At 46.0% G+C, this 23,175-nt stretch overlaps 1 protein-coding gene across 2 annotated transcripts in view; it reads left to right on the top strand.

Annotated features, from left to right (window-relative positions):
* The first annotated feature begins 2,353 nt into the window (after window positions 1–2,353).
* Window positions 2,354–23,175, top strand: part of TCF20 (transcription factor 20) — a 128,854-nt gene continuing 108,032 nt past the window's right edge. For both annotated transcript variants that reach the window (XM_058022452.1, XM_058022449.1), the window contains exons 1-2: window positions 2,354–2,585; window positions 14,031–14,141. The gene's annotated coding sequence lies outside the window, so the exon portion shown is untranslated. The remainder of the gene's footprint in view (window positions 2,586–14,030; window positions 14,142–23,175) is intronic.

Raw genomic sequence — 23,175 nt, 5'->3', positions numbered from 1 at the left:
AAAACATTAAAATGGTATTGTAGCCATGATGGTCTAAAGATCCTAGGGACACAAGGTTTGTGGTGAAAGGTAATATCTTGTATTAGATCAACTGATAGAACTAGAAAAAGCAAACAGCTATTGGGCTCAGGGTCTTTTTATCAGATCTGACAGAAAACAGCAATATTCAAGCTAGCTACAGGTTAGATGCAATTGCTCTTAGTTTAATCTAATTATATTAATCAGTTGGACCACTTGAGAGGAAAAAAAAAAAGGAGCACCTATGAAGAGGAAAGGGGTGTAAACAGCAGTGACTGGCAGGCTGCTGGTTTTCTCATGCACCTCTAGCGAAAAAGGGCTGTTTGTGCTGGTGACGAAGGAGAGGTCAGCAGGGAGGCTGTAACAGGCTAGGCAGGCAACATCTCCCTTAAATCCATAGCTTTAGTATCGAGGGATTATAAGTTTTAATGCCAAGCTTTAGGTTTTGGGAACGTTTTGGTCTCCTTTGGGGTAAGGATTGAGGTGTTCGTGTTGTTGCTGTCTGACAAATACTCTCCTAATGTCCTTTGCTGGCTGACTGTATGTGCTTGTTGTAAGACAGCAATTATTTAGTTTCATTCACATGGTTTCTGTGCGGGTATCTCATGTGCTGAATGAAGTGATGAACTGCAGAGATTTGGGACAAGTACATGCAAGAACAAAGAATTTCAGCAGATTTGCTATGGGAGGAAGGGCATTGATTATGCTGTCTGTGAGGCGGTACTGACATATTTCATATTTGATGCTCCAGTGGTATCTGGTTCTATTTCTTATGTTTGCATCTGAGGATTTGCTTCCTGTAATGAGTTGCAAAAGGGAGAGCCTGAAGGTTAGCAGGAGAGATATGTGGGAAAAAACACCCTTTCAGAGCCAGTAGTTTAAGAGATTATTTTATGAGTGGATTTTAGCATGGAGTATTATCATCAGCAGGAGCACGTGGTTGCAGGGGAGAATGCTTACAGCAGAGACTAAAATAAAAAGCAGAAAAACAGATTGGCAGAGAGCTAATGTAGTTAGAGGCTTTGCCAATCCCTGTTAATTTTGGTAGCATTAGACAAACACCAAATAAACCATGATTCCTTGAAAAGTTATTTTCCAAAATTGCTGTTGTTGCTACCGTATCTTTGTTGTAGTAAATTTGTATCTATTTTATGGAAGACTGACCTTCCTGTATAAAGCAGATTACTGGTGTTCCCCTCAGAGCAGGTGTAACAGTATCTGCAGGACTGACTGAATCTCACAGCCTTTTGTTGTGTTATGAATGGCTGCTGATTTTATTGCATCTGCTTTATAGAGCAAATTTGATGGCCTGTAGGTTCTCGTGTATGTGCTGGCTTTTGGGGTGCTCTTTTTAATGTCAGCTGTGGTGTCTAGGAAGGTGATTCCCATGGAATAGCAATATTGGCATGGCAGGGAAGCTGCTCATTGAATTGGTGGTTGTGTTTGATGAGGGAATCTGAGGTTTTCTGAGCTGTCTGCATTTTTGATAGAAATCTCACCCATATTTCCTGTACAAGGCCTGGCTTGGTGGTGTTTGTTTTTCAGTCTTGGATTGTGAAGAAAAATGGCATATTGGGGTTTTAAAGACCTGCAGGAAGGTAATCTCTCTCTGCCCCCTACTTAGAGTTTGGCAAACAAAAGGAGATGACTAAATGCTCTCTGGAGAAGAAAGCTGGATGCTTGCTGCATGATGGAGCAGACACAAACATTTCAAATGGTTCAAAACCAAAAATACTGAATATATTTTTTAAAAAATCCTTTGAGAGCTGTAAATATGAAGACCCTAGCTATTGGTAAGTGCCTGGACAGAGGATCATGGTCATGGTCATGGTCATAGTTTTCTGGGGCAATGCCATGGTCTGTTTCTTGTAGCAGGACGCTGATCTGATCCAGTACAGCTATTTCTCAGATCTCTTCTCGAGAAAACGAGGGGTTTTCCTCTCTTTTGTTGCGAGCCTCAACTGGAAAGCACATAATTACGTTTTTATTTACTTTGCTGACTGCAGCGGCAGGCCCGGGCCTGTGCATGAGGGCCCCGAGCGCAGCGCCAGCAGCCTCGGGAGGGGAACAAGTCCCCTGCAGGGGCTCCGTGTTATCCCTCCCAGAGCGGGGCTCCGGCGCGGGGGCAGGACGGCCCGCAGGGCAGCGCCCGCCCGGCCCCGCCGCCTCCCGCTCCAGGCAGGCAGCGCTCCGCTCCGCTCCGCTCCGCTGCCAGAGCCCTCCTCGCCCTCCTCGCCCTCCTCCGCGGCCGGCCCCGCCGCCGAGCCCGCCCCGCCGCCGGCTCCTCCTCCCCCGCCGCCGCCGCCGCTCCGCCAGCAGCCAGTCGGGCCTGAGACCCGCTCCCGGCTGCGGGGCCTGCGCTCAGCGCCGGCGGAGGGCGAGCAGGGAAGAGCAGCGAGGAGGGGCAGCGGAGACCGAGCCCGCCGCGTCACATGAGCTGACAGGACCCGCTCCCGTTCCCGGTCCCCTCCGCGCAACAAAGGCTCGGCACCTCCTGTGCCCGCCGCGGGACGGGACGGGACGGGACGGGGCTGCTATGGGACCCTGAGGGCCGCCGGCCCGCTCAGGTAAGCGGCGCTGAGGGGGCGTGTGTGTGTGTGGGACCCCGGCGTTTGCTGGGGGTGTGATTTGCTTTCCACACCCTCCCTCCCCGGCTACCTCCGCCGCCTTCCCTCGTGTGAAGGGCGGGCGGGGGCTCGGACAGCCGGGCAGTTCCTGTGCGTGGGGGTCTGTCCGTCTCCTAGGTCTCCGCTTACTTCATGTTATTTCATTTTTTACGGCAGTCAAACAGTTAAAACCATGGGGGTTTGTGCGTTGCCACCCCCCTCCTTCCCCTCTCCTTACCCATCTCCCTCCCCTCCCCCCCTTATGGACCTCCACGTCGTGACCTTTCTGGCTGTTAAGGATAATATTAAGGTGATCTTTATTTTTGCTAAAGAGCTGTCCTGCTTGCGAGCGGCCTTTCCCAAGGCAGGTCGCTGCTGGGGCGGCAGGCAGCCCCCCGCCCCCGGGACTTGCCCGCTGGGACAGCGGCTGGAAGTTGTTGACAGCGGCGGGCGCACGTGTGCCACACGCTCCTCGAGCCGCCGAGGTTCGGGGCTGGAAGCTCCCGCTGGGAGCCCGGGCAGCCGCACCGCCGGCGGAAAAATACCCCAGCAAGGCTGGCGGCTGCAGCCTCTGCTTGGTTGGGAAGCCTTCTACCCGCCTGGTGGGGCTTGAAGTGGTCTCGGGGGCGCAGATGTCAGGCAGGGTTTGTGGGTGGCTGAAGGCGATCCTGGGGATGTTTGCTGGGGATGCAGGAGGGGCTTGCAGGCAGCTGGCACCGTGGCACGGGTGATGGGAATGAGGAGCTGTGGACAGCCTGGGCAGGGTTCTTGGCCCCTCTATTGTGTGTGTGGTTCAGTGTGATGCTGCTGAAGGGAACAGTGTGAGGGATGGTGTGGGGGTGTTTTGTCTGATTTTGGTTGTTGTTTAAGTGGGTTTTTTTTGGTTGTTGTTGTTGGTTTTTAAAAAAAATTATTTTTGGCTTGTGACCCTGTACGCTGTGATATGAAAGTAAACTCTCCTGGGCATGGTTAGCATCTTCCTTCATATGCCAAGTGACCACTGGCTTGAGTTTTAATGAAGGTGCCCCTAAACCCTGGCTCTGTCCAACTGGGAGTGTCCCTGGGAAGGAGTCTTCCTCTGTGTGGCTATCTTGGCTTGTGTGGATGGAGAAGAAAATGCAGTTCCCTTTCAAAGGGAGATGCTTGGCCTGCCTTTATATTTGTGTTAAATCACTTCAAGTCAAAATTAAATGTAAGTAGAACTATGAAGTGAGGAGACACAAGCCACCTGCTGCCCTCTATATGCCAGGTGCCCTTTAGGGCAGAAACAGTTTCTGGCAAAGCCATTTGCATTTGGGTGGTGTTGCAGGACTATGGTTCAAGCAGCAGGAAACTGCTGGCATGCCAGGGAAGGTGCTGGGCAGTGAGGAAGCCAAGGGTGTGTAGCATCTTCCAGTGCAGCTGATGTGTCCCGAGGTGTTTCACAGCTCCTCTTGCTGCAGGGCTTGGGAAGAAATGGGGTGCATGAGCAAAGAAGTTGGGCAGATACAGCTGTTAGCCTTGGCTGTTGCGAAACTGTGAATTAGCCCACATGTGCTGCCCCCAACCTAGCATTTTTAAGGAATTGGTGTCCTTCAGGGTGAACCAGATTTGCAAATTTTTGCCTATCTTCAAGCAGACTTGGACCTGGAGTTTATTTTTAATGGAAACCAAACATCTTAAGCAGTGTGACTTTAGTAAAAGCAGCAAATGTTCCAAAACTGGGCAAAACTGTGAAAACAGAGAATACTAATTTTAATTGTGCATTTTTCCACAACTCCTTCTTTTTCCAAGATTTCTGTCCCGACTCTCCTTACTTTGTGGGTGTTTCTTGGTGATGGTGGAAAACAGAAGGTAACTTGTCAATAGCTGCTCAAGTTGGGCTGCTGAGGGTTGAGATTGTGACTGGTTTTTAATGTAACCAGCTATCTGTGTCACCAGGGTCTGATCTGAGACCCTGAGAGTTTGTTTCATGGGGATCATTAACTGCTGTGGAAGACCAAATGATTGTGGCTGATAACTTGTGTCTTCATGGATTAGGAGAAAAGTTGGCTTGTTCTCTAGCGTGGATGGGAGGTTTGAAGTGAAAGTTAGTTCATCTGTCCCTTCCCTTTAAAAGAATGTACAGCACATTTTTGAAACTGAGTCATCAGGTACCGTTTACTTCAAGTATTTTGAGCTGTTACGGATTTGATGCTCTTTGGCCACATGCTTACTGGAAGTTGTTTGACAGTCTTGCTCAGATTTGCCCTGGCTGGGCTCAAAAATGTGATGAGGGGGTTTCCTTGCTGCAACCCGTTTAGATCTGAGCAGAGCAGAAGTATCTTAAAAGGGGTGGATATTTTCATGTCCTGTGCTCCAGACAAACTGGGAAAGGAGCATGCAAGGCTCTTGTCCACCAGCCAAGCGTGGATGTGCTGTCAGCCTCCCACTGATAAACCAGAGTTACTTTTTGGTTCTCTCTGAGCTGTGCTTCTTGAGAGGTGTAGCACAGGATTGGGCACACGGTGTGTGGAGGGCAAATTTCCTCCAAAGTCACTTTGTCATGGAAGTCATAACAAGGATGCACAGATTCAGAAACAATTATTAGTGTCTGATGACCTGACCAGCATTGTGTGATGACACTGAGTAATAAATAAAAGGTTTTATGTCCTATAAATTTGGTTCTAGCTTCAGGGTAAACTGCAAGGCTTTTGAAAATGTCTGATGACTCTCTGGTAACTGCAAATAGGTGCAAGCATTAGTTGCTTGAAACAAGTCCTTAAAAATAAGAACAGACACAGATGCAGGCTATTGGTAGGAAAGTGAAAGAAGAGCTAATTGCTATTTTTAAGTGTATTTTTCAAATCACGTTTAATCCTGCATATATGATTCTGTGGGTGACCCAGCAGTTCCAGCAGTTTATTCATTTATTTAAAATGGCTTTGTAGCTCACCTTGAAAACCACTTCCTGCCATATGGCTATATTATTTCCCTATGCCACATTTTTTGCTAATTATCAAGACCATTTGCTTTAAAATAGGTGTTTTTAATTTCACAGCCTTGTCTGCCTCTCCTGCTTGATCCTGCCCTGGAGTCAAGAGGCCGTGTCTGTTCATTCTCCATGGCAACAGGCTGTGAATTACTTATTTCAATTTAATTAAAAAGCAGATATCAAATTCTAGGCATTTTACATGTTTCTTATATTAGAAAAATATCAGTGGATCAGTCTCCACAACAGATCTACCAGTCTCAAAAGTAAAATTCTTGACCTAAGCCACTGGTTTCTTTCTCAGTCCACCCCTCTGCGAGAGTTTAGGAGAGGGGGGAGTGCTGTAACCTGTCCTCAGGTGAAGGAATTTGTATGCAGGCTGGAAATGAAGGCCTAAGTCCTAAATTAGGTTTTCAAGCTCTGTGATTGTACAAATACTAATTTGTGTTAGTCGGGGATAAGGAAACAGGGGCAATGATGGGCAATTGCTGGTTAAAGAGGAGATTAGGGTCAAGAAAGGACCTTGGGGATGGATGGAGGAGCCTGGTGAATTTACTAACCTACAGGTGTTAGGTTTGGTAGAAAATGGATGGAGTGGAAACAGCGTAATTAACTGCCAAAATTAACACTCCTTTTTGCCTTCAGTACCAGCACACCAATTCTTAATAGGATTATTTTCCCTTGAAGGGCCTGTTGAGATGACTCAGCCTTTGGAGTACCTGCATGCCAGTGGTGGTTGCTTCCTAGGAGAAGCTGTGCCTGCTGAATTGTGTAACTAGACTCAGGTGCTGTTTCTGAGCTCTGATAATGTGTGGAAGAAGACAAGTTGGCTGTGCATTTTTATGAAGCCTAAAGGAGCAGTTATCATCAAAAGCGTGCCTGCACAAAACTGCACCTTTGGATTTTTTTTTCCCCTTTAGTGTTGCTACTCCCAATGCTTTTTCACAGTCATGGCTGGCAGCTGTAACCACAGACACTGATTCTTGCTGCTCCTAGCCCTGCCAAAGCCCATGAGGCTATGTCGGATAACCCTGGACTTTCTCCTGGCTTGCTTATCTGTATTGATTAAAATGATATCCAGAGTTTCTAGCAGCAGATTCCACCAGCTGGGAAGAGAGCCTCTCTGAGTCCTGAGGTGAGCAGTCAAGCAATGTTTACTGGTAAAGCCAACATGTTTGGTCTGTGAGCAGTATATCTGAAATCTCATAATGCTGTTCCTAATAATAACAGAATAAACCCAAGCAAAGCCTCAAAGCAAGCTTTTGTTTGTTACTGTGTTTAAGCAGATACATTCAAAGAATTTATATCCAACTGGCAACATTCTTAATCCTTTATTACTAGTTTTACTAGAGTACAGTCATGATCTGTATTCTTTAAGAGTGCATCTGTTCCTCTTGCTTATCCAGCTTTGAAGTAGACCTCGCTGATATTAATTTCTCTATAGCCTGTAACCTCATCTATAAAATGAAAGGAATACTTCATACAGGCAGCTGTGAAGTTACATTTATTGTCTGTAAATTGCTTCTAGTAATTGAGCAGAGGAGGTGGAGAGAAATAAAGACAGTGGAGTTAATATGGGCTTGGTTTTTTTTTTTTTAATAAAGGAAAAGCATAATTTTTGTTCATCTGATGATGTATAAGCTAATGGGAAAAGAAAAATTCACCCAGAAACTAACTGTTAAGTTCATAATGAAAACAGACATTTCTTTACCATTGTGATGAAGGCAGCCATCTTGTTTGATAATAACAAAGTCCAATTCAGAAATAGGGAAAATTATTATTGGAAACCCTGCCAGTACATCTTGTATTTCTGTCTAGTTTGGGTCTGCTCAGTTTTAGTGCTGTTTTTCTTCTACATGGCTGCCTTCATAAATGCTACTGGTGTGGACACCAGGTAAAACTAGGTAAATAGGTAAAACTACCTGTTTTAAGAGTATTAGCAAACACCTCTATTGCAGGCTTTTCAGCTAGGCCACTTGTTTTGTGCTGACCAGTATACTTGTTGGATGAAACTGCAGTTTCATGTTTGTTAGGATGGATTTTCTTGCTGTGGCTGACCCAATCTAACCACTTGCTCCTCCTAAGAGGGGTGATCATGCATTGCTCCTGGCTCTGTGGCCATATTTCTTGCCTTGTGGATACAGCTTGTTCAGCTTTTGGAAAGCTGACTTGCCCAAAACCAAAAAAAAGTGAATTGTTTTCTCCTGGGACAGAGAGCTGAACCTGTTCACCAGGTTCAGGCTCGTATCAGAGCTGCCGCTAAGGAGGGGCGAGATTTGTTTTGCCAGCAGTGAAAGGTAAGGAATGAAAGAAAGGTGAAAATGAGCCCCCCCTTTTTTGGCAGCAGTGACCTATTAGCCTGGTTCAGTTGTAATGTGAAGCCTCACCCTCAGCTTTCATTTTCAGATCCCTCCCTTCTCCCCTGCACCTCTTCTGTCCCTCAGATATGCTCGTGTGCCTCCAGATGCCGACTTCATTCCCAAGCAGTATTTTCAAAAGGGGGGAAAAAAATGGAAAAGGTTGAGTTTCATTGCCTCTACAATTGGAGAAATACTGTAGTTCCTGAGATCCCATTGCTGGGAGCCTAAGAATTATTATTATTAGGCTCATGTATTATTATTAACAGGCTCAAAAAATAGTAGCTGTAATCATTTTTTATGAGAGGGCAAAAGGAAACTGCTTGGTGGGACAGCTGTAGGCCAAGTTTGTAAAAGAGCTTCTTCCCCAAGCCTGGTGATGGTGGCTGTTTGGACCGAGACCCTAGAGCTGGTGGGTCGAGGTGGTCTGGGGTAAATGACAAGGAGAGGAAACATCTGGAGAATTTTCTGCATGCCATGGTGAGCCAGGCCTGGAGCTGGGTACCATGGCACCAGGAGGAAGTCCCTCTTTCTCCGAACTGTGGCTTGCAGTTGTTCCAGGTGCTACTGCCTAACTAATTTCCAGACACCAGCCGAAATTGTCCCTTGCGGGACATTGCTGTGGTGTTGTAGAATAGTGCTGTCTTGCTCAGGGATGTGATGAAGCCTGGGGTGAGATGAAGCTCAGGCTCCATGTGAACTGGCCAAGGCAAACTTAGCTTCTGCTGACTGGCAGGGGTGGTATTTCTGCCTTAGCTGTGCCAGGGATGTTTTGGTGTGTCTGCATTAGCCTGATGGCTGCGGGGAGGACGTGTGTCCAGCAAGACACGTGCCCAAGCATCTGCTTAGCAGGAGCACGGTGCAGGTTGGAGTGTGCATTTGGAGATGAGATGGAGGCATCTGTTGGCCTCCAGCAATTGCCCTATGGCTAGAGGAGCAGAAACAGTGCCTGCCTGGTGAGTTTTCTACAACATGAAGGTGGAGATGATGTCAGTGAAGTGCAGTGTGCCAGAGGCAGCAGGATGCAGTGAGCCTGTGCATGTGTGGACTGACCCAGCAGCTGTACTTGGCAGGGGGGGCAGGCTGCAATTGGTGTGGTGCACAAATTAGAAGTGTTTGTGCAGCCATTTTCAAATAAGGAGAGTCATAGGCAGGGATGAGAGAATTCCCTCCAGCTTTGAGTGTTAGAGATTTGTTTCATGCTATACTGTAGTTGGGTTGGGTTTTTGAAGCATTTAAACCTAAATTCTTCTCATTGGTAGCCAAAGACATGGCAAAAGAAAGGTTATTGTAGGGTTGTGTTGTGTTGAATGGTAAGATTATACACTGGGTGGCTGTTACAGTGGTTTTGTGTTCCAAGGATGGAGTGAATAAAGGAAAGAATCAGTGCATTGATATTAAATAATGATGCCACTGGATATGGTGAGTACAAAGTGTCTTTGTTTTCAAGGCTATGTTTGGGGTTTTTTTAAAAACTGACACATTTATAAACCAGCTGCAATATTTTTTTTAAAGACACATTTGTAAGAGGGGCAATATAGAAAATGCTGGAAGTAATCTCATTGAGAGAGATGGTTTTTTTCCATTCCTTTGCACATGCATGCAGCCTCTGGGGAAGATGTTAGTGAAGGAGCTTGGATAATCGGGGTCTTCTCTGGAGCTGCCATTGTTCTGATTGGTGTAATGGGTATTAGCTGGGGAATGTGTACAGATGCACAAGTTGATGGGCTGTCTGGGGTTTCATCTCCGCAGTCTCCCTTTTTTTCACTCCTCCTGGATAGAGATATGTATCCTGGCAGATTTGTCTTCCACCTACATCTCTTTCTCTTCTCATGTAAATACTTGCTGATTTTTTTTTTCTTTTAAGTTGTTGTTCTTCTGGCAAATCTTCTACCGTGCTTGTAATGGGTAACTTTTCTCCTCATGATGATGGGTGTTCCTGTAAGCCAGTCTCTTCCTGGATTTCCTGGATCACTTTGCTGAATTTTCATGCAATCTGCCCTGTCTGGGGGCAGCTTATCTGCTCCTGTGATGGTTGCTCTAATAAAGATCCAGGTGGTGTAGCTGACTTCAGCAATGCTCCAGCTGCCCTTTGGAGTGCAAAGGAATGCAGTGAAAAAGCAGCCTTTTTGCGGTACTGTTTGTCCTCAGACCTGAAATGCTGAGAGCATGTTAGAGTTCCCATGTAGGACTGTAGTAATTAAATAGTACTGGAGGGAGAGGGAGTAGCAGAGCATGTTGATGGTCATTTCAGATAGATTAACAAAGAGGGGCTATTACAATGCCAGCAGAAGACATCCTAATCTGGAAGTTCCTAGCCAGCAAATATTTTAAAAAGCTATTCCAGAGAGTAAGAGGGAAGCCTGAGAGGTCTGTGCTATAATTAATTGCCCAGATACCACTGGAGGAGCAGTTTGAAGAAGGGACCTCAATTGGGAGCTGGATCTGGTGTAGAGGGGGAAATGGGAATTTCCTGACTTTTGTTTGCAAAGATCAAGCATAGAAGAAATTTTAGACAAAATAGGTGCAAAGAAGGACTATAATTAATAGGTTATTCCTTTTTTTTTTTTTTTTTCTTTGCACTGCATGCTCCTGGCTAGTGTTACTTGAACATCAAATTGAAGCAGTACGGAGCGTGCTTGAGAACTGGAGACATTAGGCAGAAAGAGAGAGTGAATGTGATTAGCTTTGCTTTTCGAGCATTAAGCAGAAAGCCGGCTGAAATGTGATTGCAAACAGATAATAGCAGCAGGCTCCTGAGGCACCACCACAACCCAGCATATGGGGTGATGGATCTAGCCATGCCATAGAACTGTTTCTTGTAATAGAAGCTGCTTGTTTTTATGTTGCGGTTGCTGTTGTACTTTCTAATTATCCTATTCATCGCTGTCTGCCATTTTGAGCCTGGCCACGTGGGATGGCTCAGCCCCCTGGAATGTGTGCCCTGTGGAGCACTTCTGCCCTGAATAGTAACAGGAGCTCTGGTAGCCAAAGGGTGAGAGGGAAGAGGTGCCAAGGCTCAAAAGTCCTAGCTATTTCCCCCCTTATTTCCAAGAATAAGGGAAGTAACAGCTGCTGCTTTTTCCGTGATGGAAAAGATGAATGCTGATGTTGTGTGTAAATCTCCAACTTCCCTCTGCATGTCCAAGTATCGGAGCTTGTTGGGAGAAGGTTTCTAGTGACCTGTAAAAAGGGGCATCTATCAGTTCTACTTATAATTAATAAATAGAAGCTGGCCTTGCTACACCAGTCACTTTTTTGGCACAGTAACAGAGATCCTGGAGCCACTTCCAGTCTGGGGCCTCTCTTCCACACAAAGCAAATGCAGCAGAAAAAGCAGGCAGAGGCTGGGCTGGTGCAAGCTGGAATTGGAGCTGCCAACAGAGCATCCGACACCCGTGCCTGCTGCTTGGGGTGTTTGTCTTGTGGTGATCCTTTCCCCAAAACTGCCTGCTTTCCCCTCTTTCTACCCAAGGCTTCCATTGATGGAAAGTCTAAGAAACCATTTCCAAAGCTGATATGGATGGGGGGAATGTAGATAGAATGGGAAGAGCAGAGCTTTCCTTAAGATGCCTGAACAAAGCACAGGAGCAAGAAGCTTCCATGTGTATGTATATATATGTGTGTGTGTATGTGTGTGTATATATATATATAAATATATATGTATATGTATGTATTTTAGTGCTAGAAAGAGTAGGTCAGGCTGGTGTTTCTGTGACCTTTTCTCAGCCATGGCTTGCCTTTCCTGCATGCTGCCTCTCCTTGCCTGTCAGGGGACTTGCACTTCCTTCCTGCTGACCTGCAGGGCTGCAGGCAGCCTCCCTACCCTTGTGGCAGCTCCCAGCTCTGGCTCTGAGCCCAAGCTAATAATCCTGACATATTTTACTGCCTTGTGCTCTGCTCCGTGCCTTGCTGTAGGGGAGACTGTGTGAGGTTGTGGTTTGCATGACTTTAAGCATTGCACTGGCCCTGGGGAAACCCAAACCTCATAATAAGCACCGGCTGAGCCTCTGGTAGAGCCTGGCTTTGCTCAGCAAGGCCCCTTGCTTCCCTTCTTGCAGGTGACCGGCTAGCACAGATGCCATCCAAACACACCTTCCAATTGTCTCTGGCTGTCCAGATGACTGCCAGTGCTATGGGGTTTGGGTGGAAGTAGGAGGTGTTGATAGCCAGGAAAGGAAAAATTCATCAGGTACCAGAGAAGGGTAATGAAGATCTCCTCTCACCACTCTCCCCATGCATCAAAGCACTCTTAAAAAAAATAGAGCACTCATCTTTGACCCCCATTAATGACTGGCTTGGTCTGTGTAAGAGTTTTATGAGTCTGTTGATGCTCCCACAGAGTTTAATTATTTAGAGCATGAGGTGGAGGTTTGTGCTTTCACTGCTGATGGTGCAGGGTTCAGGCCCTCCTGGCGGGCAGGGGGTTGGTTACAGAGGCAGGCTGGCTGGGAATGCAGCCACTGGCTCTGAGGAGCCTAAGGGAGGCACGAGCTGCAGCTGTGTGGTCCTTGTGCAGGCTGGGCAAAGCAGTGTGTCCTTCCCATTGTGCGAGTTCCACGTGACCTGTCATGTGGAATTCAAGGTCTTTGTCCTTAACATCAGGGCATTGAATGGTCTGCACCTGAGATAACTTAAGTGTCTACCTGAAACTGTTGGGTGGACGTACTTGTGGCAGATCCTGCTCGTTGTTGAGCCCCCAGTCAGTGCTAGAGGCTTTAGGGGCTGGTGTGAGACTTTGGCAGCAATATCTGATTTATCGGCCTGGGGCTACAGGCCTTTCCTGTTCCCTGTAATAGCAAGTCTTTGCCTGCCTCTTTTCTGTGACCAGCACCTCCTGTTCCCCCCAGATTCTGCTCTACACTCTAGCAACCAGTTTTCCTACTGTAAAATCCCATCCTCAACCTGCTGCTTCCTTCCCTTTGCAGTACATCAGCTTGTTCTTGCCTTTTCTACTTTTCCTCACCTAGCACTTCTCTGCTGGTGATCCTCCTGAGACTTGGGAACACAGAACAGATATAAGGAGCAACCAAGGAACAGCTGGGTGTCCGAAGACCTTTGTGCAGCTTGTGTTCCCAAACAGGCAGCTGGTCAGCTAGACCAGGAGTGTTTTCCTGATGTCCTGCTGACCATTCAGCTAGAGTTCCACTTCTAGTGGGAAGGTACCAGTGTCCAGGTTCAATTGAATGGGATGTGGACTGGTCTGATGTGTGGGCTGGCCAGCTGGAAGGGTCAGATGCTCACCTTCTGTCTGCTTCTGGCATGGGTAAATTCCTTTAGAATTTACCTCTTATGTTTGTGGGTCCTTAGGGCTTTCAGTTGTCATCAGTGCTGAAATGAAACAACAGCAACTGTTCCTTGCAAGGCTCTAAGTGGAGGCTTATTTCAGAGAAAAAGTGATTAGTATTGGTGGATCTGGGTTTGGCTGATAGCCAAATAAATTTATGGGCAGACTGGGAAGGCTTAGTTGATGTGGAAGGTTCACATGACATTGCTTGTACCATCCAATATCAATATTGATGTACTGAAAATGCCTGTGATGGCAGACACCAAGCCAGCGGGTCACCTGGTGCTGCTGCTGAAGGCTGAGATCACTGTGTGTGCTGGGGCTCACCGCTGTGCTCTGCTGCCATTTCTTACCCCCTGAGCCCAGGGACCCTTGAACCTTCTTCCCACATCTGTTCTCCCGCTGTCTCCTCGTACGTGCTTGATCTCCTGTTTTCTGCTCTAGCAAGGGCCTGTGTAGGCTCTTGGTTGCATGCCAATAGGCTTTTCATGCTATCCCTATTTACCCTGGTTTATCTCTTCCCACTCCTTTCCCTATTCCTATTTCATTTCCTTTGGTATGGAACTAATGTTCCCCGTTGTGTTGAGAGACTGGGCTGAGCTGAGATGACAGAAAGAGGGTGGAATGGAAAAAGGGGCTTTTGCTGGTAGATGTGAGTTTCTGTCACCAGCTCAGTCTTCAATCTGTTGATTTTCGTGGATCTAGCTAAATCAGCTGGATCTGCTAGACAAATGTGGGGTGCTCTGTGTCCTGTATCCATATTCTACTTTGTTTTTCTGTTTTTCTCTTTTTTTCCCCCTGAAAATTAATAGGATTCTACCCATTGATGATTAAAACAACGCCTGGAGTTTTGGAATGGATCAGATGCGTCAATCAAATGTTACCACATTGCACCCAAAGAGAGGAATGCCATCCAGCTGGGGGTAGGGTCTGTTTTTTCTTTGTCCCCATCAGTGTCTAGAGTTACTAGAAACCTTTCTGGGTTTTTAAATGTGAGAACTTCTAATAGAAAGTACTAGTTTAAAAATTAATTACTTCATTGTGTGAAAACTTGACTGGGTTTGGTGTTTTTTTTTTTTTGTTGGTATGGAGCAAAGTTGTGCCTCTTTATATTCAAAATGTTATTAATAGTAGTGTTGAGGCTTTGCAGGCTTTGGTAAAGAAAACATTTCAGTAACTACTTCAGATATTTTGGGAGGGAAATTTCATGTTTTAAATGATAAGTAAATCTATTCTGATTACTAAGAGAGATGAAAATAATTTAACTTTTTTTCAGAAATGTCAAAGTTCAGGTTATTTGTCCTAGTTCTTGAAATTAATGTAAAACAGATTAATATCCCTGCATAAACTGTTCCCCTTGCAACAGGAGAGAGGAGGGAATATGTCAGTAGGAAGCTGTGTCACGTGGCTACTGTGGCAGCAGGTACTGCCTGAGACCTGGAATGAAATAAAAGCTTGGTGGGAATGTGAATCTGGAGCCTTGCATGGGTGTAAAGCACAGGTTGCCATCCAAGAACAAACTGAAGTGGCTTTTTGGCTCCCTTCCAGGTGGTAGAGCATGGCTCCCCATTGTCTTCCTGCTGGTATGCCAGTTGGCTGTTCCAGCAGAGAGGCTGCAGAAACAGAACGTTTACCTGGCTGTCAGCAGTGGGATGGGCTTTCCAGGTCAGGCGTGAGAAGATGTGTGTGTTGGGATTTGTGTCCGGAAGTAATGCTGTTCCAGTGTTGCTCACTTGAAATCTGAAGCTCCTTATGCTTCACATAAATTTCCTGTTCTTGTTAAAATTGCTTTTGCTTTAAAAATGAAGGGTCTTAAAGCTGAGGGTTTTGACAGAGTGTGCTGCAGAGTGATTCTTTTCTCCTCTGCAGGTTTCCTGAATGAATGATTTTGAAGTAAAATAGTATTTCCCTGCAGAGCTTGCCTCTGTTAAGTCTTTAGACTGTTGCAGCAACAGTGAGACTACTGGTGCAATGTTAATAATTTATGTGTATTCCTCATTTTGGACCTTTGTCAGTCATTTCAGCCTTGGAAGGCTGGAAGAAATGAGAGAAGTATGTATAAGTTTTGCTGCTGTTCCCGCTGCATGTGTTCTCAAGGTAGGCAGAGGATTTGGGTCTTCAGAGCATGTCTATCTGGAACCCTTTAGCAGTGCTGAATTCACAGAAGTAATACCAGAAAATAGCATGGTGGTGTTTCATTTCAGTCATCTCTGCAGAGGGTAGTACTGCTTTTGTTGGACAAGTGTGGCTCAGATGTTTGTGAGCTTTCCTTGGTTGCAGAAGGTGAGTGGAAGGTGAATTTTTTTATGGGTTCCTCCTGTGGGATGAGCCCTAGCCAGGATTTTGCTACATGTCCATAATCAACCCCAAATGGATCTGTGCTGCTGAAGCTGCATGTAGCTTTCTTCAAAACTGGGTTTCATGTCCTTTATTCTCTCCCTTACTCCCTTCGTAAGGGAGGGAGATATCAGCTAGTTTGTGTGTTTCCAGAGTAGGTCTTGCTTGAAGGGAGAAGCAGAATATTGAGCCAAATGAAAAGGGGTCCTCAGAAACAAGGCTGATGAGAGGATGTCAGCAGAGAGCTCAACTGGTTTGAATACAAAGTGTTGCTGAACTCTGTTCTGGAGTTTACTGTTGCAGGTTTGTGCTTGGCATTAGCACTTACCTGAGCACCTTCCAGCTTGGCTGCAGAGCAGGTACTTCAAATATTGTTGGAAGCATGGCAGTGTGTTTCAGGGGGCTTTGGAGGGCCAGTGGTGTAGAATGCATGAACTTGTTGGGGTGTTTCAGCAAGCCTGTGTTCTTTCAGGCAGGTACTGAGCAGTTTGTGTCAGATTAGTCCACTTAAGTGGTGTTTAGCAAGCAGGTAAGTAGTTTGCAGGAAGTTGGAGAGTTTGCTCCCATTTGTTACTCGTGGTCCAAAATGGTTAATTCACCTCGTGCAGTGGGAGATCCACAGGTTTTGTACTGCAGGGGGATGGATGGATGGATGGATGGATGGATGGATGGATGGATGGATGGATGGAACTGTCAAGGAGAAAACAATGTTTTGCAAGGAATCTATATCTTAAGCTTCAAATAGGTTTCCAGAATTGTTTTGAGGGGAAAACTGATTTTTTTTCCCAATTTCTTCAAAAACTGGATTACACAATTTCAAATGTAGTTTTTGACTGTCTTGGTTTGAAAGAAAGTTTGGCTCAAAAATGACTCTGTGTGCAGAAGGATCTGCAGAAAGGTGAATGGATAAGAAGAAGCTTGGTGTTATTGTTTTCTGTTGCACTCACTAAAATAACTTTTAATTTGAGAGTGAATTTTTCACTATGCTTTGTAACTTTGTGTTTTGAACATACATCTTCCTGGATTCTCTATTCTCTTAAATCTTCCTAAGAGCATGTATGTCCAGCTTGAAGAAAACAGGATGCAGTTGACTTAAGATTTCTTGATCTTAAATTTTAATACTTAAATTGAATAACTAAGTGGGTTGGCTGCTGTGGGATGGTTATAGTTCAGGAAGAAACTATGATGCCTTGTTTGACTTCAGATGCCTCAGTTGCAGCGATGAGAATTTTTTTTTCTCTTTTTTGGACTGATAAACCAGGAGCCTTATTCCTGGCTCTGCACTTGTGTGCTTCATCTAGTGTACGTATGCATTTGGAACAAAAGGCTGCAAAGCAGCACTGGTTTGTTCTGCAAAACAGAGGGAATTGGGAAGCTGAGTTAGAAGATTTTCTTTCCTCTTTTCCCTTTTTTTTTGGCCCCCTCTCCCTCCTCTTTACAAGAAGTTACTTTAAATAGGGAGCTGTTCAGCAGGTTGCAACTAGAATTCTATAATAAGATCTCTGTTCGCTCTCCCTACTTTTTCACATGCAAAGTTGTGGCTGTAATTATATGACAGCTGCCCTCTTGGCTGACATGCAGCAGATTGAACTGGGGATCTCCAGAGCTGAAAGTGTGAGCTGCTACTCTCTGAGCTAAAGCTCTATAGCTGGAGGCTGTAATGATCTATATCCTTCATGACTGAGTGTAGAAGGGAGCTGCAAAAAGCACTTGCTGAGTTATGGTGCATACAGGGTACTTACTGTGTACATGGTCGCTTCCCAGGTGTACTGGAAGCTTTTTTTGAGTGGTTTGTGATAATTGTACAAACTGTTGTCAACTCATGGGTGCTTTAAAATGACGATCTGTTTTGAAGCCTTTCTACCTTAAAAAACTTTACTAGCCTGTTAGTCAGACATTTGTTGGTGTATGTGTAAGTTGTGCTGAGCCCGAGGTGCCCTGATATTACCGAAGTCCTTCAACTCCAATGTAATATAAGTAATTGTTACCAATATTGAATGCATTATGAAAAACTCTACACTGCCAATGGTGTTCAGACAAGTTTGCTTTTATGCTTTGCCATTACTATAGGTTTTTCTCAGGTGGCACCATGGGAGCTTTGTAAAAGCAAAAGAAGGAAAAACTGGAATTGCTGGAATCTCTCCTGTTTCCTCAGGACCAAGAAAATCTGAGCAATGCCAAAGTTTGTTAGGCTGAGGGAAAATGAGGGGAAGCAGAACCATATGGAGCTTCATGAGTGGTGTCAGCCCCAGGTAGCTTCTGCAACCTGTGTTGTGGGAGAGGGGAAGTGTGTTACAAGTTAAGAGGTCGATTTTCAACTTTGTGAAACATTAATTTACATTAATTTTTGATTCCTTGACACCTCTTTTACCCACATAACCAAACTAAAACAAAAAAAAAAAAAACACCCAAAACCCCTCCAAAACCATAACAACAACAAACCTCCAAACCAAATAGGAGATAGGCATCTGCTAGCTTTAAATATGGCAAAGTAAGCATTCCTATTGATCTGCACAGTTCAAAACCAAGTTGATCTTTTCACATTCAAAAAAATAGAAAAAAGGAAATATGTAAGGGGTGCAATGAAATGTTAAATAAATTGTAAACTGAAAGAGTCTTTCAGACCTCAGACAGTTAAGTTACTGCTAGTCCAGTGTGTCAGAAACTTACTTGATACTGTATATATTATCAACAGGGACATTGTCTGCTGTAAACTAAGATAATCTCCATATATATTAGGCTATATCCTATTACACAGGTCTGACCATACTCAATCACAGTTTAGTAAACACCCTCCATCCTAGTTACATCCTCCACTGCCTTTCTTTGCATTATTTCTTGCAGACAGAGTTAATATAAAGATGCCTGTAGCATGGCCTAAGAAATTCTTATTTCCTCACCTCTCATTCCTGTCCTGTGCCACCATCATCCCATTGGTTTTGGGGGTGCAGCCATTGGCAAGACTGCTGTAGCATACATTAGTTACCTGCTGTGGTTTAGAAGCCCCAATCCTCCAAATATGTGAAATGACCCAGGCCACAGTGATGTAGTCCATGGTGCTGCCTTGCAAGCAGCAGTATTAGCAGAACTGGGGAGGAGATGTTTTGCAGGAGGGGCAGAGGAAATTTCTAAAGTTTGTGTTAGTCCTGAGGCATCTCATGAGACTTTCTGTATCAGGCAGTCACACCGCTCTTAGGGCTTGATTGCCTATTGCCTGTCCCATCACTCCTTACAGAGAAGTGGGATGAGGATTCTTCCACTTCCCATGGGAGTCTGTTCCACAACCTAATAGACTTTTCTGTCAGGAAACTTCTCTTAATTGGGTTTTAATCATGGGTGTCAGACTGCTGGTCCCTGGGATGACCTTAGCCTACATCAATACCAGTGCCTTCCTTGCACTGATGCCTAGAGCCTGCTTATCCTCCTCCTCTGGCATTTATTGTAGGCCCGTTCCAACTGTAGGCAGCTGTACCTTGGCTCAGACTCCCCTGTCCTTAGTGTTGGACGCCGTTGCAGAAGTTGAGATCTGGGACCCCATGTCAAGGGCCTGACTTGTGATCTGAGACGGACTCGTCCTCCAAGCCTTTCAAGAATCCAGGCTGCTGGCAAGTAAGGAAATGCACACTGGAGCAGCATTCATGTGTGACTCTACTTTGGATAGGACTGAGTCCGAGGAGTCTGTTATAGCACAGCTATCCCATGACCTAATTGTGTTGCTGTCAAATCCAAAAGTGTGGGTAAGACTCCAGTATTTTCCTGCAATCAGTTTAAAGCAGGGCTCTTGATTTCTTTTCCATAACAGGGTTTGTGCTGCCTATGTTGAAGCAGCAAGGAAGAGCAACCCAGCCAAGCTGTTCGTCTGCGAGGCTGTGGAAATACCAACCATGAGGCTCAGCAGTGTAGACTCTGTATGCAGCGTATCCAATTTGGCAGTTGTGGGTGAAGAGTCTGCCTTGCTGGCTCCTCAAGGAGTGGCTCTTCCAAGGCTGGTGCAGTTAGGCCAGGTTGTGGTGGCTGGCTGTGAGCAGATGGACAGGTTTCTTGGGGAGAACAGCATGCACCCACTGTCACAGCCCTGGTATGTGCTGTAGTATAGAGGCACTAAAAGACTTCACTCCACAGCACATGGCTGTTGTTTTGCCCATGTGGACTTCACAAAAACATTTGATACTTTTCAGGTCTCTTCTCTTTGTTGCTGAACCGCCTCACTTTCTTGCTTTCTGTTTCCAAGGTGGGATGAGTAGAGCAGGTTTCAGTGCTGCAGAGGCAAATGTATCTTTGACTTGCATTGTAACATTATGAAATTGACACTATTTTCTAGTTGGTTTCTAGTGCAGTAAGTACTCCTATCTGCTTCCATAATTTTGGTAGACCTTGTTATGTGATGTCTTTTTAAAGAATGGATGTAATTACTCCAGAACCAGGGAGTGTATGAACTGTTTGGACAATGACCCACCCATTAAACTGTTCACAACCAGAATGGTTGTGACACCAGAGATGTGAAGTAGCTTTCTTAGTGTTTCTCCTGATTCCTCCTCTGTACCCCGTATGGACCCTCTATATCCTCATTCAGCCTCTGTGTCCTCCAGTTCTTGTCCTGGCTCCCTTCTGCTCCTCATCTCTCTGCAAGTGAGTTATTTCTCTGGTATCCCCAAACAGTTCTTGCTCCTCACCAGCTGTGGGTTCCTATCTTCCTTGATCCTCAGAGGTCTTTGTCCACCTTTCCAAATAGTGCTTTGCCATTGTTGGTTCTTCTGCAAGCTCTGCCTTTTCTGACTGTACTGCCTACTACACAAGGGAGAGATTTTTGCTTTTCTCCATTCCCGTGGGAGAAATAAAACTTCTGTCTTGTCTAGAGGTGCATAAAACATGGCCACACTGTCACCAGATTTTTGGTTAGCTTATCTCTTCCCTGTTAACCATGTATGTAGTATCCCTCTTCCCTTTGTTTTCATGGGGTTTGCATGCAGTGTCGTGCTCCCCTGGGTCTTAGTGTCATGCCTGTTGAATCGAGGGTGTCGTTTTATGAGGGCTGTTTCCAGCAGTTCCTGCTGCTGCTTCTCAGCTACTTGTTCAGCTGTGCCAGTGCAGCTGAACGTGCTGCTGCACATTGAACTGGATCAGGGAATTGATCTGGATTAAAGTAGCCAAGGTGGAGAGGAAAGCTGCTTAACCCAGCGATTTGCTCAAAGAAATACTTGAAAAACTACAGTTTAAGAGCACTTTGACTTGATGGCCCTTTGACTAACAACCCCCTGGTATAGAAATCCCTTGTTTACATGTAGAGTTGCTACCTCCGCCCTTCAAACCCTCCTCCCGAGCTATTAAACACCAGCGGCCACCTGCTTCAGGCTTAGAGCAGCTGCTGCAGGTTAAGATGTGCTGTGCAGCCGCTCCAGCATGCATGGGACATGATGCTGTTTGGAAGGGATGAGGACCCCCTGGAGTAAAAATGGACATGTGTCAAAGTGTGCAAAATCATCGTTTCATGGAACATCACAGACTGAGACAAAGCTTTGTGCTTTTTTTATCATGATTGCTGGTCTGGTTTCACCCTGAGCCTTATTAATGTTCCAGGATGTTGCTGTGTCACTGAGTGTTGGAAATACAGCATACCTTGATGCTGGCTTGAAATGTTGAAAATGCTTCCCTCTGCCCTTCTCTGTGGGACACGTTTAACCTGCCCCATCCCTCCCGAGCTGCTGGAGTGGAGCCCTGTCTGGTGGCTCTGCTCCTGCTCTTCCCCTTGGCTTTTTCATACCCTTCCCTGCCTGATCCGTTCATGTGCTCCCAACTTCATGCTGTCCGGGGTTTAATTTTTGTTTAAGATCTTCGTTCCTTTAATGACAGCGGGAACCGAAGGCTGCTCTCTGTGGGGGCTGTGGTGCTGCGCTTGAGGTAATGAGACTTGATGAAAACCTCTTGTTACTGTGGCAAGATTTCTTCCTTCTCTGTGTTTAAGAAGAAGGGGAGGGGGAGGAGGAAAAGAAAAAGTGACAGACCCTGCTGGGTATGTTAATATATTTTTAATGGCTTCCATGTGGCTAGCTGAGGACTTATTTGTCCAGCCTGGGAGAAAAGGGTGGCAGCACGTTATTCTTGTGCACCTTTGAGCTTAGCTGGGAGTTGAAATGGGAGAGAGGGAGGATTGAGTAAAAATTTCACAGAAATCCTGTTGATAAAAATGAAATCTGCTGGAGATGGAGGGGATTGGCAGGGAGAGAAAGATTGGATCCCAGATACTCTCCCCCTCCCCCTCCCCAAATCTTCCCTTTTTTTCTGGAATATTCCACTGTCTGCAATCATCAAGACAGCTACTGTCTCAGACTATGGTATTTCTACCAGTGGTGAGGAGTGAGATTTTTCTGAAATAATTGCTGTATTTCTGCAGAGAAATATTTTTGAGAAACAAAAGGGTTTACGCTATGGTGGCAGGCTGGGGAAGGGAGGGGGCTGGCGGGGATGCAGGGCGGGTGCTGGGCATTTTCCCCTTCCAGCCTTAATGTGCTAGTTAAGCTGCAGGCAGGATGAGCCTGGTGCTCGGAGCCTGGCTGCCTGGGGCAGTGAGGGGTATTGCTGCTTTCCTGTTCCAAAGGCATGCAGAGCACTGATGGGACTGAGGGGCAGGCAGGCTGTGGCAGCTGTGGGTTCTGGGGGTCAGGAGCCAGCTGCCTGGGGCAGTAGGTCAGAGCAGAGATGTGCTTGATGGAGCTGGGAGGAGAGCGAGAGCTGCCGGTGAAACATTAATGCTGCGTAGCCCTGGTGAGAGGGGGAGAGAGCCAACAGCGAGGAGCCCTGGCACTTGGTGTGCGCTGATTAGATGGAAGTGCCAGGGGAGAACGGTGCCCGTGACACACTGGCAGATTGGCTGGAAGGGTTTTAGTATGGTCAAGTATGATGGATTGAGTCTACAGCCCGCCAGCTTCTGGTGCAGGAGGGTTGGGGGAGCACTAACACCTCTCTCTGTCCTTGTATTCTCATTCTTATAAAATCCCAGTCAAAGGTGATGTAACCCTAGGGCAGGAAGGACTGAAAATCAGGTAGACAGCAAACTAGGGTTTTCCCTGCTGCCAGCAACTTGTTGTTCCTCAAGAAACAGCTACTGTGCCAGCTCTGTATCTCCCCTGTATTCAGTGACAAGCTCATCTCTCAATGTCCACTTATAGGAGTTCTGTCCACCCAGTGTTGAACCCAGGTGGCTTGGCGGGCCCTTCTCCAAGTAAAGAAGCCAATACATGTGAGGCATCTCTTGTCAAAGCCCTAAAGGCATGCTAGCATCTCTTGAGGCAGGTGCATGGCTGGGGTCACTGCTGGGAAGATGTCAGGAAGCAATTTTCTTGAGTCACTGCCCAGTCCTGGAGTAGCATGTGTGAATTGGCAGCAGCCCTTGCCTGGCTTCTTTTTTCTGAGAGGCTGGAAAACGTCCCACAGCAGACACGCCTCTTCTTGGTGGCAACTTCTCTGGGTGTTCCCAAGGCAGCACCCCTACAGGGTCAAAGCTGTATTTTTGGGGGAAAATTAAGAATTTGATGTCTATTTAATTTAGGAGCCAAGAAACAGTGCTAGACTGGCAACTCTTGGGATATCCTTTGTAGCCTGCCCCTGCCAATGTACCAGATT

This window comes from Melospiza georgiana, chromosome 4, assembly GCF_028018845.1.
Source record: "Melospiza georgiana isolate bMelGeo1 chromosome 4, bMelGeo1.pri, whole genome shotgun sequence".
NCBI classification, from domain to species: Eukaryota; Metazoa; Chordata; class Aves; order Passeriformes; family Passerellidae; genus Melospiza; species Melospiza georgiana.
Note: the sequence above shows the minus strand (reverse complement) of the source record. Positions and strands in the feature narration are given on the sequence as shown.